This window comes from Urocampus carinirostris, chromosome 17, assembly GCF_059441175.1.
Source record: "Urocampus carinirostris isolate Australia breed hairy pipefish chromosome 17, RoL_Ucar_1.0, whole genome shotgun sequence".
In the NCBI taxonomy this organism is placed as follows: Eukaryota; Metazoa; Chordata; class Actinopteri; order Syngnathiformes; family Syngnathidae; genus Urocampus; species Urocampus carinirostris.
Window position 1 is genome coordinate 1,200,623 of NC_142365.1, and position 14,978 is coordinate 1,215,600.

Genomic DNA, 14,978 nt, shown 5'->3' on the forward strand with positions numbered 1-14,978 from the left:
CGCACGCGCGCAGCTTAGAGGGAACACTGGATGAGTGGCAAATAAACGTCAGGGCCGACAATCGTACTACAATGGGAACAGAGCTTTCCATAGAGAGCCTCGTGCCCCAGTTCGAAGCCCACGTGACGCCGCCTATTATACTGGGGGATTGTTTTTTTTGTTTTTTTACAGAACTCGCTGGGTAGAACGGCAGCACCGATATGGTCCTCATTCCACATTTTCTACCTTAACCAAGATGACTCACAGAGATTCTGTGGACAGATGCGACAGATTAGGCCCGGTCGTCTGCACACCACAGCGAGAAGACACAACTTACAACGTGATCCAGACATGACTCGACCTGCCGCATGCGGACACTCGACGGAAAACCGGGTGTCGAACCTTTCGCTCTCGCATTTTCTGATTCTTTAAACTTAAGGACGGAATTATAAAGGAAATTCTCTTATATTACAAGTGCTACTTTTGGAGAGAATGTCGGTGGGCGTCGCCCCAAAAATACGCAGAGAGGAGATATGGCAAAAAGGGAACGCGCTTTATTGCATTCGGGACATGTTCAAAGTTCCAGACGTTCAACATTGGCTTTTATTGTGTTCTCAAATAAAGTTAAGAAATAACAGCGCTGAAGTCGGGTAGCTCCAGATAGCTCCAGGTAGCTCCGGGTAGCTCCAAGTTAGCGTCCGGGATGCTAGATGTGAGCCACGTTTCCGTAAAATGCAGCAAACTGCACTCCCTGTACGCTTGATGTTTTTCATCAGCACAGCCAGTTCCTCGGTCTTATTTGGTAGAGAGTTCACATTTACTATGATTACGGACGGTACCGAAGGCTTATAACGCCGCTAGCCGCTTAGCCTTAGCTCCGGCTCTGCAGCCACGATAGGGCCCCCTCATCACGCCGGCACGAGAATTCTTCAGGGCAAGGAGTCGATTCCTCCAATAAACGCATTTAACGATAGGACAGAAAGTAATCCAAAGTGTAGTTGTCAAACGGGACGAAAAACAGCGAAGATAGAAGCAGACACTTAAAACAATAAATCACAAAAATTACACGGAGCTGCTGGAATGGTTGCCGCTATCGGTGACGCCTATGATGTTAACTTGATTGTTGCAGTGATGCCCGGTGGCGCCCATTCCTTTCCAGGCCAACATATGTTTCCGCTCGGTCTCGAACTGGGGACCTTTCGTTATTTCAGGCCAACAAAGAAGGCCTTGCAGGCCCTGACGTCCCACCACCGCACCTATGAAGACTGACAGAAGCGCGTTAAAAATCCCCAAAAGCAAGCACAGCTGTTTTCTAATTTTAGCACGGGCTGGCTGAGACAACAGGGCGTTGTGTCTGCTTCTGATGTCACTCCAGATGAGGGGAGAATGGCTTCGGGTGACAATCTCCTCCAGTGTGAGTGGCACAAAGCGTGACCTGACACCGGAGCGCTCATGCCCACGTCACACCGAGATCCCCCCCCCCCCACCCCCCGAGACCCCCGGGCCCTCGGCCCATCGATGCCACGCAGTCGGTCCCGCCCACGCTCCCATTCCCATGTCCACGCCCAAAGCCAGAAAGCAGTCTGAAATGCGTGCAAATGCGAGGCCTTCTGCAGAAACCTGTCATTAGCGGGCCGCTCGTGTTCTTCAGAGCGGCCCTGAAGGGCTGAAAATAGACGCGGCCGGCCCCGGGACTTTTAAAGACAAATCGCATCTGCTCGGGAAGCCAAACATTGAAAAAACGACAGCGGTACAGTAGTCTCTTGCTGTTCTGCATTCTGATCGGCTAAAGAGTCACCCCGCCCCTTTTCTGCTTGTGTCTGCCTGTGCGTAAATGACGTTCAATCTTAGTTGTACGTGTACGTAAACGGGGTCGGGTAGGGTTACTTTAACTGGATTACGTTCAATTACTTAACCAAATATGCTAATAAAAGACAAAAGAAAGTCAATAGGAATAAAATGATGACTCACAACACGTGGTAAGCTTTCTCTCCTGGCTTTGATCTCTTGGATCTCCGGCAAAACAAACATAAAATGCGACAGAAACAAAATGCCGTTCCGTGTATTCCGTTACTACCCAAGCCTGCACCGAATTTAGTCATTTTATTCCTATTTAGTTTCTTTCGTCTTTTATTTGCATATTTGGTATTAGAGTAATCCAAAAGTCATTGAAAGTAATCCAGTTAGAGTAACCCTACCCAACCCTGTACGTAAAACAGACGAATCTCCATCATTTTTTCAATTTCAAGTTTGTCTAAAAGTCATCATGTCATGATTACCGATGTGATGCCCCTGTGCCCGCTCCTTTGGCGCCAACGGCCTCGGACTCTGATTGGCTCCCTGTCACTATCCAAACCCACGTCTGTCCGTCTGCGAACCTCAGTTTACCCTAGGCAAGCATTTTTCGACCACGACTTCCACCTGTTTTTGCTCCCGTCTGTTCCCCGGCTTCGACCCGTTTTTGATCCTGACCACGTCTACTCTCCTTTCCTGGCTTTTGACTCGTTTCCGACCCCGACCACGTTTTTGCTCTCCTGTCCCAGCTACTGACCGGTTCCCGACACCTCTATCGCACGCCACGAAAATCCCACTTCCGCGTTCAGAGCGACCTGCTTCCTGCGCCCAGCGTTCACCAGAGCGTGGGTGCAACCCTTTTCCTTTTTCCAATAAAACTGAAGCGTAACGCAAGTGGGTCCTGTCTCCGTTCTGGTCCTGACACATCATCTCAACAAAACACTCTGGACCAACAGAAACACCAAAAGGCAGAGGAAGATATACGCCAAAAGGTTTGACACCATTAATTTGCTCTGGAGCCTTATGCAACTCTATAGCGCTCCCTAGTGGCTCTATGGCTCTTTTTCAAAAATGTATGTCTTTTCAAAAGAGCAAAAAGGACAAATTCTTATCATTTTCCAATGACTAATCATACATACAGTGTGTCTTTCCGTCTTTGTGGCGCTTATACACGTATAAACAGTGTCTGAAATAAGGTCTGCCCGGACGTTCGCTTCATTCCGATTTTAAAAATCTTCGTTGGGTTTGGAAATTTCAGAATTTCGGTCGGTTTGGCAATTTGCATCCTCGGCAGCCAATCAGAAGCCTGCGTCGAATAACTTCCTGCTTCCGGACTTTCCCTACCGTTATAAGGTCGTGCATTTGCATATTATTTTCCAGAGTAGACGCACGGAAAACACAAGAAAAATGGAGACGTGTTTAGCCAAAACCTCAGCCCCAGAAGAAAGATTCAAAAGAATCTAACAAAAATGATGACGCTCCAAAACGTAAACGTACATGAAAAGCATCATGGAAAGAGGATTTCACGTGGCTTGTAGCGGACGACGCAACGCAGAAATTGCGTGAATGAAGAGGAGTAAATACAGGTACATACTGATGGTTGGGAATCCAGCCAAAACCTCAGCCCCAGAAGAAAGATTCAAAAGAAGGTAACAAAATGGATGACGCTACAAAACGTAAAGCATGGTGGAAAGAGGAGTTGACGTGGCTTGTAGCAGAGGACGCAAACGTTGCGTGAATGAAGATGAATCAATACAGGTACATACAGATGGCAGATGGAAAACAGCCACGTCATATACATGCAATGATTGTTCTAAGTAGATTTATCATAGACTTAGTTTTAAAGTGTTGTGTAAATTATAACTATAACCTTATCCTCCTTGTTTTACAACCTTATCTTCTTTGTTCCTTTATCTTCTTGTTCTCTTTTATCCTCATTTGCTAATATGTGAACCTGGAGTGCCATGCCCAATTTTGTTGTCGCAATATCTTCAACCCATTTTGTAACAATGTCAATAAAGGTATATTCTATTCTATTCTTGTTATATATTGTTTAATACTTTGCAACAATGGGGTCTTTTTTGCAATGAGTCGTCTTATGTCTTATGTCACAGGTGTCAATCAGGCGGCCCGTGGGCCAGATCAGGCCCGCTAAGGGATTGAATCCGGCCCGCGAGACAACACTCAGAGAAACAAGCTGCAGGTTGAAATATGTCAACTTGATGTTGCCATAGCCAAGTGCCTCCAACAAAGACACTGTACTTGTATTTCTCTCTCTCTCTCTCCCTCTCTCTTTCTCTCTTTCTTTTCCACCCCTTTTCTCCCACTCTCTGTCTCTGTTGCTTTCACTCTCTGTGTCTCTCTTTTTCTCTTCCTTTGTTACTCTTTGTCTCTTTCTCTCTCTGTGTCTTTTTAACTTATTTTGCTCTAACTTCCTTTTCTCTTTTTTCTCTTTCTCTCTTCCTACCCTTCGCTCTTTCTTTTCTCTTTTCTCTCCTTCTGTCTTTCTACTTCTCTTTGGATTTCTTTCTTCCGCTCCCTTTCTTTCCCCCTCTGTCACGACTTCTCTCTTTATCTCTTTTGTTTCTCACGCTCTCTCTCTTTCTTTGTCCGGCCCTCTTTCCTTTTCCCTCCTCTTTCTCTTATTTCTTGATCTCTCTTTTTCTTTCTCTTGAATCTACTTGTCCGGCCCCCGACAGAATGTTTGTTCTATCGTGTGGCCCCCGACTTCAAATGAGTTTGACACCCCTGTCTTATGTCCACTAACTTTTTCTCATGAGTTTCAGACACTGGTATAAGGCTATAGTACAGTACAGTTTTAAAGTACAGTACTTTTGTTAAATCACCAAATGCTTGAGTCTGTAAATTTGGTTTGCTTCGAAGTAAAATGGAGTATTTCATTTATAACTGGATAAATAAAGGTTTCTACTTTCTGGGTTATGACTATTGCAAGACCTTTCTTGATTCGGAGATCGTGGTCGCGGGGAACAGGTGACTCAGACGCGGCATCGGGAGCGGAAAAAACAGGTCAGTCCCCGGGACAGGGGAGCTGAAATCGTAGTCAAGATCAGAAAATGGGTCGAAGCCGGGAAACAGACGGGAGCCAGAACAGGGTCAGGGTTGAAAAGCTTGCCTGGCGTAAGCTGAGGTTCGCAGACGGACTGACAAAAGGGGACAGATAGGAGTGGGTTTACATAGTGACAGCTAATAAAAGACAAAAAAAACTAAATATGAATAAAATGACTATATTTTGTGCAGGCTCGGGGAGTAACGGAATACACGGAACGGCAAAAACGATGTCGGCAAGCTGTTTGGATTTATTTTCATTTTGTTTCTGTGGCATTTGATGTTCGTTTTGCCAGAGATCAAAGAGATCAAAGCCAGGAGAGAAAGCTTACCACGTGTTGTGAGTCCTCATTTTATTCATATTCAGTTTCTTTTGTCTTTTATTAGATAGATAGATAAGTAGATAGATGTCTAGATAGATAGATAGATAGATGTCTAGATAGATAGATAGATAGATAGATGTCTAGATAGATAGATGTCTAGATAGATAGATAGATGTCTAGATAGATAGATAGATAGATAGATAGATAGATAGATAGATAGATAGATAGATAGATAGATAGATAGATAGATAGATAGATAGATAGATAGATAGATAGATAGATAGATAGATAGATAGATAGATAGATAGATAGATAGATAGATAGATAGATAGATGTCTAGATAGATGTCTAGATAGATGTCTAGATAGATAGATAGATAGATAGATAGATAGATAGATAGATAGATAGATAGATAGATAGATAGATAGATAGATAGATAGATAGATAGATAGATAGATAGATAGATAGATAGATAGATAGATAGATAGATAGATAGATAGATAGATAGATAGATGTCTAGATAGATAGATAGATGTCTAGATAGATAGATAGATAGATAGATAGATAGATAGATAGATAGATAGATAGATAGATAGATAGATAGATAGATAGATAGATAGATAGATAGATAGATAGATAGATAGATAGATGTCTAGATAGATAGATAGATAGATAGATAGATAGATAGATAGATAGATAGATAGATAGATAGATAGATGTCTAGATAGATAGATAGATAGATAGATAGATAGATAGATAGATAGATAGATAGATAGATAGATAGATAGATAGATAGATAGATAGATAGATAGATAGATAGATAGATAGATAGATAGATAGATAGATAGATAGATAGATAGATAGATAGATAGATAGATAGATAGATAGATAGATAGATAGATAGATAGATAGATAGATAGATAGATAGATAGATAGATAGATAGATAGATAGATAGATAGATAGATAGATAGATAGATAGATAGATAGATAGATAGATAGACTTTATTCATCCCCGCAGGTTAGCATATTTGTTATTGGAGTAATCCAAAAGTTATTGAAAGTAATCCAGTTAAAGTAACCCTACCCAATCCTTTATACTTTGAATTGTGAATGAAGCGAATAATGCTATAAAATATCAAATCATCGTGGCTAAATTGAATAATTTTGAAGATCCGCACGCAGCACATACCATGTTACGACTCGGAGTCCAAAAACGAGACTTTGAAGTATCCGTAAATGAGTTTGCAGCCCTGTTTTCCTGACGTCGATGTCCTCATTGCTGTCACCGTCTGGCCTGAAGCTGTTTTCATTCGCCCACTGAGTTCCTTGACACATTTTTTCCTCCTCCCACCACCTTCTCCTCCCCAATTCTCCTACTTTTGACGGTAGTAATCTTCAAGGACCGCCCAAAGTAATCTAAAGTGCTTTGGGTAACAGTGACAGTCAGACGGAACGAGGAATGAAATGAAAATGAAAGTCAAGACTTCCCAAAGCGCTTTACAGTGTGCTTCACGTTTCCCAATAGCGGCCGTGCAGCCATGTAAGGCGCTAACCTGCTTATCGGGGGTATTAGGGGTTCAGTGTCTTACCCAAGGACACTTCCACATGTAACACAGAGGAGCCGGGATTCGAACTGCGATCTCTTGATCTACCTCCTGAGCCACTGCCGCCCCAAATACTCCAAGAATACTCCAAATTTACAACAAAACTATACATCAAAGTCAGTACTTCAAAAGAGGGATCTAATGTATTCTTTTTTTCTCTGTTCTGATAAGAAAAAATACTTTAGAAATACTAGAAAAATAGTATTAGAGAAATATTAAAAGATAAATTCTACAAAAATCCAACTACAAAGACACGAGCATGGATATCCTTCAAAATACTTCCACAGAAATACTACAAAAATAGTACTATAGTAGTACTTTGATACAAAATGCTGCAAAAATATTAAGAAAGGAACGGAGGGGGAAATTCAACTCTTCCCGCTTCATATGATGTTGATTGTTTATGGCGGGGGTTGGGAAACTTTATGACCCTAAGAGCAATGTTCCCTGTCATTTTCCAGGGGTCTGAGCGTTCACAAAAAGTCAGTGGGCAATAAAAGAATAGCAACAATAACACAAAGTTAACTAGATGCACGATTCCCAATCTCCCGCACCTTTCATACCCTAACCTCCTCATCTCTGTATTCCGCAAGTCATGTTTTTTTGTATTTAAATCCGTAAATAGTTGGACATTGTTTGATCTCGTCTTGTAAATGGTTCCAAAGTTTGACTCCGCACACAGACACACACATCCTTTTCCTGGTGGTTCTCACCTTTGGGATTATAAATTCACGACAGCCCCTTGAATTATAATTTCCCTCTTTCCGAATGAATCATTTACGGATGTTTTTGTTGACCTTAAATAGCAGTTGTGCAGTGAAAAATTTTACCACAGTGGAACCTGGGTTTTCGAACGCCTCTCAGTTCGAACAAATCGGTTCTCGACCCAAAATTTTGAGAAATTTTTGCTTCGCTTTTCGTTCAAGAAATCGGAGTTCGAACGCCGGTACGCTGAGCAGCGTACGAGTGTAGATTGCCCCCACCCCTCGTGAAGAACTGTTGTCACGGCAACGCGCACTCCTTTCCTGTTTTCGTTTTTCAAAAGCAGTGAAGGGAGTGTTTAAACCCCTAATGATGCCTCGGAAGAAGGTCGGTGCAAGCAGCAAAGTTGCTACAGGTGAAAAAAGAGGAGTAGTGCGTACAACTATTGCATTTAAGAAAGAAAGATTAGCACCACCATCCACCTGCGCCTTCTGCTGACCACCACAAAAGTAAGAAATCCTATTCATAATTCTTTTCTTTATCCTTTTTTTTATTTTTACTCGTTCATGTTAGCGTAATCTTTCGTACAGAAGATGACGCTAACGCGAATGTACGATTAGCCTAGGTTAGCTTTACGTTAAATATTCAACACAATTTGACATGACTTTTAATGGGAAAAAAACGACTTCGGTGATCGTACAAATCGGTTTTCGTACAAAGAAATGGAACGGATTATGGTCGAGAACAGAGGTTCCACTGTAAATCATCTCATTTGAATCTTTTGAACTGCAGGAATAAAATATGAGTATGATCTGGATATCCTACCCCGTGTAGGGTTCTAATTGCACGTTTTTGGAGGATATTGGACACAGGCTCGTCATTATTGTTATTATTTCATCGATTTGATCAACTCATCAAACGTCACACAGTCAAATAAAATGTGCTGGAGAGCGGTTTGGTGGTTGTATTGAATTTTGTAGTATATGGTGTGGCTCTCTCCCCCCCAAAATCAAAATATTTTTCGCTTTTATGGCTCTTAGGCAGTGTTCCCTCTAAGCTGCGCGCGTGCGCAATTGCGCACTGCTCGCCCATTCTCAGCGCACAAGAAAATCCAGCCAGCGCACAAAAATCAGGGCTCAAAATGACTCATTAAGAAGCGACTTAAGTCAAAGTTACAGTGCATGAAGGTCAAAATACACAGGTTTCCCTGACGTTGTGTCCTAAATGCGGTATTTTGTTGAGTCGAAGTAGAACAAAGTTGAGTAAAGTTAGTAGAGTTTGTCGAGAACCGGCTCCTTCGGCTCGGTTCACTAAAAGGAACCAGGTCTTTCGGGTCCTAAACGGCTTTTGCTCCTTTCATCCCAACATGACCAAATATTATGTAAAATGATGCACAAAATGACTTAAAGGAAGGGGGGAATAGAACAAAAAAGAAAAAAAAGCCAGAAAAAAAGAAAAGAAAGCAACAAAGTAAAAAAAGTAAATAGAGAACAAAAAGACAAAAGTAACAGCTAGGAAAAAATAAACACAATGAGATTTTGTTAAAGGAATTTAAAAAAACAGGGGAAAAGAAGAAAAAGTTTGTGTTGCATTCAAATCATTTCCAATGATATCAAGTGAATCGTGTTGCCAACATTGTACTTCCACTAAAAAATGTGATTAAGTACAGTTCTGTTCTTACAACCGACTCAATAAGCCCCCCAAAATGTTAATATTATGCGACAAAATAGATCAGAAAATAAAAAGAAATGGATATCTTGGAAAAGAATTATAAGAACAAACGGCGTTTGTAGGCAATCGTACATGAGTCGATTCATTCAAAAGAGAAAAATGATTTTGCATTGTCGGAAACTCAGCAAAATGTAAGGTGATGTCAAGTTTTGGATATGTTTGATCATGACTCAGTTGCCACACTTGGGATTGCCGTCGCTCACTGTTGTTTCAAGCGTCGCTCACCGACTTTGTGTGAACGCTCAGACCCGTAAGGAAAACGACAGGGAACATTGCTCACGAGCCACATGTTCCCGACCCCTGGTTTATGTCGATGGGAAAACGAGGAAGAGGAGGAACAAAACCGGGCATTCCCTCTAGGAAAGGAATCCGGGTAAAAGCCAAAACAAAGTGGAAGTGAGTGGGAGAAGGAGCCCAGCAGTCTTCCCTCTAGTCTTTTCCCATGGCAGGGGCCGGGGAGGAGATGGAGGAACTCAAACAGATGATGAGTCACCAAGGAAAACGACACGCACACACAAAAAGCAAATAAAGACCAGCAATTTGGAAAGAAACATCTGCTACGGACAGGGTTGGGTAGGGTTACTTTACCATGATTACTTTCAATGACTTTTGGATTACTCCAATCCGAAATATGCTCATAAATGACAAAAGACACTAAATATGAATAAAATGACCACATTTTGTGCAGGCTTGGGGAGTAACGGAATACATGGAATGGCCAAAATGATGTCGGCAAGCTGTTTGGATTGATTTTCATTTTGTTTCTGTGGCATTTGATGTTCGTTTTGCCGGAGATCAAAGAGATCAAAGCCAGGAGAGAAAACTTACCACGTGTTGTGAGTCATCATTTTATTCATATTTACTTTTTGTCTTTTATTAGCATATTTGCTATTGGAGTAATCCAAAAGTCATTGAAAGTAATCCAGTTAAAGTAACCCAACCCTGCTAATAAAAGACAAAAGAAACTAAATCTGAATAAAATGATGACACACAACACGTGGTAAGCTTTCTCTTCTGGCTTTGATCTCTTTGATCTCCGGCAAAACGAACATCAAATGCCACAGAAACAAAATGAAAATCAATCCAAACAGCTTGCCAACATCATTTTTGCCGTTTCATGTATTCTGTTACTCCCCAAGCCTGCACAAAATGTAGTCATTTTATTCATATTTACTTTCTTTTGTCTTTTATGAGCATATTTGCTATTGGAGTAATCCAAAAGTCATTGAAAGTAATCCAGTTCAAGTAACCATACCCAACCCTGGCTGCGGAATACTTTAAAGAAGATCCTAAATGGAAACATCAGTGTGTTTAGAATAGAATAGAATCGAATCTACCTTTATTGTCATTGTTACAAAATGGGTTAACATATTGTGACAACGAAATTGGGCATGGCACTCCAGTTTCACACATTCACGGTGAGGTAAAAAACCCAAGAAGATAAAGGAACAGAGAAGATATGGTTAGCAATTAGCAATTCCTTGATCTTTTTACTGTGTCTATTGTAGTTTTGCTGCAAACATGACTTTAAGACATTAACGATAAACAGTGGTGGAATTTTACAACGAGTCAAAGTTATTTTTTCACTGTAAGTTTTGTTTGTTCGTTTTTATGTTTACTATATATTTTTGAAATTGTTTTTTTATCACACGCTACTTTTACCCCCATCAGTTTTCGCTAGAAAATCACAATGAATGAATGAAACTTTATCTTGAACATAAGGCCAAGAACCAGAACAGGATCAGGACCCAAACGCGTGACGTTCTCACACACGCCATTAATTTTACAAGGAAATGGGGAGTCAAGCACGTTAGACAGCAGTCTGGAGTGAAATGAGAGGAAGCCAGAAGCTGACGAGATCGATACCAATTGCCCGAGTTGATATCAGACAGATGGGGTGGATACCGGACAGGACGAGACAGACAGGAGTGATGATAAAACAGGATATTGAAAATAAACAGGGACAAACAAGACGGGAAGGAAAACTGGAGAGAATAATAAACAGGACAAAAATAGACGGGAACGAAACTGGAAATCGATATTAAACAGGACAAAAATAAACGGGAACAATACCAGACTGGGAATACCAACAGGAAAACGGGACTGAGGCAGAACCCACCCACGTCTTGCGGGGCAACGGTTCGTTGACGGACTGACCAAGGAAAAATGAGAGCGCTGAGCTTAAAAAGACAGAAAGCCAATCCGTCAATGAGCTGTAGCTGGCGCCACGCGGGCGGGGCCAATTGGGCGCCATGGCAACAGTGACAGGGGAAAAATTGTGTCTTCTAGCTCAATCTATTTACACAGATTTCTTTCGACGCACACTCACTTCATCATCATCACTATTTTCACTGTCATCATCTTCACCGTTGCTGTCTCCATACTTTGTAAGTATACTATAAGAGTATCTATTATTAAAAAAATAAATCTCATTGATGTTCATGGTGACAACTGACTGTTTTGTGGTGTGTGTTTTCCATCGTACAAAGTATCTTTGAAGCTCCCAAGCAGGAGGATCGCCCATAGCTAATTGTCCTGATCACTGCATTAAAAAAAAAAAGACAATACATGGGAGCTGGAGCCAGATACATCCAGCATCAAAGCTCCCACTTGTCTGCCCTAACTATGAGTTGTGCAGCCATGTCTATTTTTGTGTTCTTATTAAAAGTGATCTCTATATGATTGTATATCAATTTAATTTGTTTTTGTTTCATTCAAACCATCATCACCAACATATTTGTTCACCTCATTGTTTTGTTTATGAATATAGATGTAGATCAGGGGTCAGGAACCTACGGCTTGCAAGCCATATATGGCTCGTTTCGTGAGTATATATGGCGCGGAGGTAAAAACTAGAGCCATTTTTCAATATAATGTTTCGATCATACAGTAGTCAGTTGTCATTCATGCATAGCTGGGACAGCAGTTTGGTCAATAAGTTTGGTACAGTATATAAATGAGACACAATTTTAAAGTCAAAGTGTCACAAATCGCTAAATAATCCTTTGAATGGGAGCTCATTAAACAATCTATGTTCATTGATAAGACAATTTAAGAAAAGCCACGGAACAAACTTTAACCCAAAACGAATGTTTAACCAAGAAACTGTGGCAAGAATTTGATTGGGCGAGCAGTAGGAATAGGTGGAGCTATACACAGTGTGCGAGCACTCTCTCCTGCAATGAAGGTAAATACGTTGGTATCCTAGATTGCAGTTTTTGGTGACATTTTTACAAAAGAACTTTGCTCGCACCTTGTTTTGAAACCATTATTTCGGACCAAAATGAGTCTCAACACTGAGCAACATGCAGGAAGTCGTTTGGATTATTGCAGCCGAAACATTTCAAAATGTGATCCTGGCGTCTGTAGGAAATTGGGTCTCTCCTGAATGCAGCGGTTTCTGAGGAATGTTGGAGATGGGAGATGCAGACTGCTGAACTGGTTGCGACCTGCCTGTCACAACGAACACAATTTCTCACTGAGTAGGGGAGCAGATGTGTACAGGAAGTCCAGGTGGAAGTGGAGACCAGATGGAAAAGGAAACAGTTGACTCTTATGACAGCGAGCACACGTGCGCCTCAATAGGAGGCCAGTGAAGACAGCTTCAAACACGTGCACCTGATACATACTGATCACCTGGTGAACAGCTTGGAAGTATATCATGCACTTAAGTGTTTCACACGTCTCAATTCGGTACGGCGGGGGGTCGGCAACCCGCGGCTCGGAGCCGCGTCCGGCTCTTTTAGCCCAAGCGAGTAGCTCCCTGCGTTTTGGCGTCTGGGTTAGAAGTAGCAGCAAGATGACAAACAATCATGTCAGCTCCCTCTAGGTCACAGGTGTCAAACAGGCGGCCCGCGGGCCGGATCAGGCCCGCTAGGGGGTTGGATACGGGCCGCGAGACAAGGCTCAGAGAAGCGCAAGAGAAAGAGAGCTGTAGGTTGCAATAGGTCCACTTGATGTTGCCAGAGCCTGGTGCCTCTCACAAACGCTGCACTTGGATTTCTCTCTCTCCAATTTCTCTTTCTCTCTCTCTCTCTTCCTCCATTTTTCTCTCACTCTCTCTAACTCTCTCTCTTTCACTCTCTGTGTCTTTTTTTCTCTTTCTCTGTTCCTTTTTGTCTCTTTCTCTCTATGTCTTTTTACCTTCTTTTGCTCTCTCTCCATTTTTTTCCTTTACCCTCTTTCTCTCTCTTGCTTTCCCCTTCTGTCTTTCCCCTTTTTCTCTTTCTCTCCTTCTCTCCTCTTTTTCTCTCTTTCTGTCTCTCTTTGGATTTCATTCTTTCTTTCTTTCTTTCCCCCTCTCTCACTATTTCTGTTTTTATCTCACGCTCTCTCTCTCTCTCTCTCTCTGTCCGTCTCTCTTTCTCTCTTTCCCTTATTTGTCCCACCCTTTCTCTCCCTATCCTTTCTCTTATTTCTTTCTCTTTTTTTTCTTTCTCTCTAATCTACTAAACCGGCCCCCGAGATAAATGTTTGTTCTATTGTGTGGCCCCCGAGCTTTAACGAGTTTGACACCCCTGCTCTAGGTGAACTTCATGCTTCGTAAAATAAGTTAAAAAATTGACACTACAAGTAGCACGGCGGCAGAGTGGTTAGCGCGTGTGTGGCACAGCTCTGAGTTCATGGGAGCGAACCTTCTGTGTGGAGTTTGCATGTTCTCCCCAAGCTTGCGTGGGTTTCCTCCGGGCACTCGGGTTTCCTCCCACATTCCAAAAACATGCATTTCAGGTGAATTGGCCGGTCCAAATTGTCCCTAGGTGTGAATGAGCGAGCTAATTGTCTGTCCCTGTGTGCCCTGCGATTGGCTGGCAACCAGTTGAGGGTGTCCCTTGCCCACTGCCCGAACCTAGCTGAAATGGGCTCCTGCACCCCCGAGACCCTACTGAGGATAAGCGGTGCAGATGATTGATGGGTGGAGGGATGGATGAACTACAAGTGTTTAAAAAAATATATACACATTTACTGTATATATTAGTTCATGTATTTTTGCTTAGTATTCAAATAAATATTGTTTTTTTTTATATGAGAGGAGTTTTTAAAAACCAAGATGTGCTAAATGATTCGCAAAGCCCCTTTAAAATGTTTTATTTTTACTTACTTGAACTCATTCAGTGCCATCGTCAATATACGTTGAGGATTTTTTTGACAAAAATGACAATGAACGAAAACAATGTCGGGATTAAACGAGAGTCATTTCTGATCAGTGCGAAGAAGACACTCGTCCACTCACAAAAAGTTTGATTAATTGCCTTTTTCTACCACCAGAAGGCGCTCAATAATACACAATCCTTTATTAAAGTGTCACATTGAACAAAAACTCTGTCGGGGGCCGGACTAGTAGATTAAAGAGAAAGAAAAGGAGAGATAAAGAAATAAGAGAAAGAGGGAGGGAAAAGGAGAGAGGGTGGGACAAAGAAAGAAAAAGAGAGAGAGAGCGTGAGAAACAAAAGATAAAAAGTCGTGAGAGAAGGGGAAAAGAAAGGGAGAGGAAGAAAGAAATCCAAAGAGAAATAGAAAGACAGAAGGAGAGAAAAGAGAAAAGAAAGCGCAAAGGGTAAGAAGAGAGAAAGAGAAAAGAGAGAAAAGGAAAAGAGGAAGTTGGAGCAAAATAAGTTAAATAAACACAGAGAGAGAAAGAGACAAAGAGCAAAAAAGGAAGAGAAAAAGAGAGATACAGAGAGTGAAAGAGACAGAGACAGAGTGGAAGAAAAGGGGTGGAAAAGAAAGAGAGAGAGAGAGAGAGAGAGAGAGAGAGAGAGAGAGAGAGAGAGAGAGAGA

General features: G+C 41.8%; 1 protein-coding gene across 1 annotated transcript in view; it reads right to left on the minus strand.

Annotated features, from left to right (window-relative positions):
- Window positions 1–6,443, minus strand: part of phldb1a (pleckstrin homology-like domain, family B, member 1a) — a 64,930-nt gene extending 58,487 nt beyond the window's left edge. Inside the window, exon 1 of the mRNA XM_088321382.1 lies at window positions 6,353–6,443. The gene's annotated coding sequence lies outside the window, so the exon portion shown is untranslated. The remainder of the gene's footprint in view (window positions 1–6,352) is intronic.
- Between the last annotated feature and the right edge of the window lie 8,535 nt (window positions 6,444–14,978).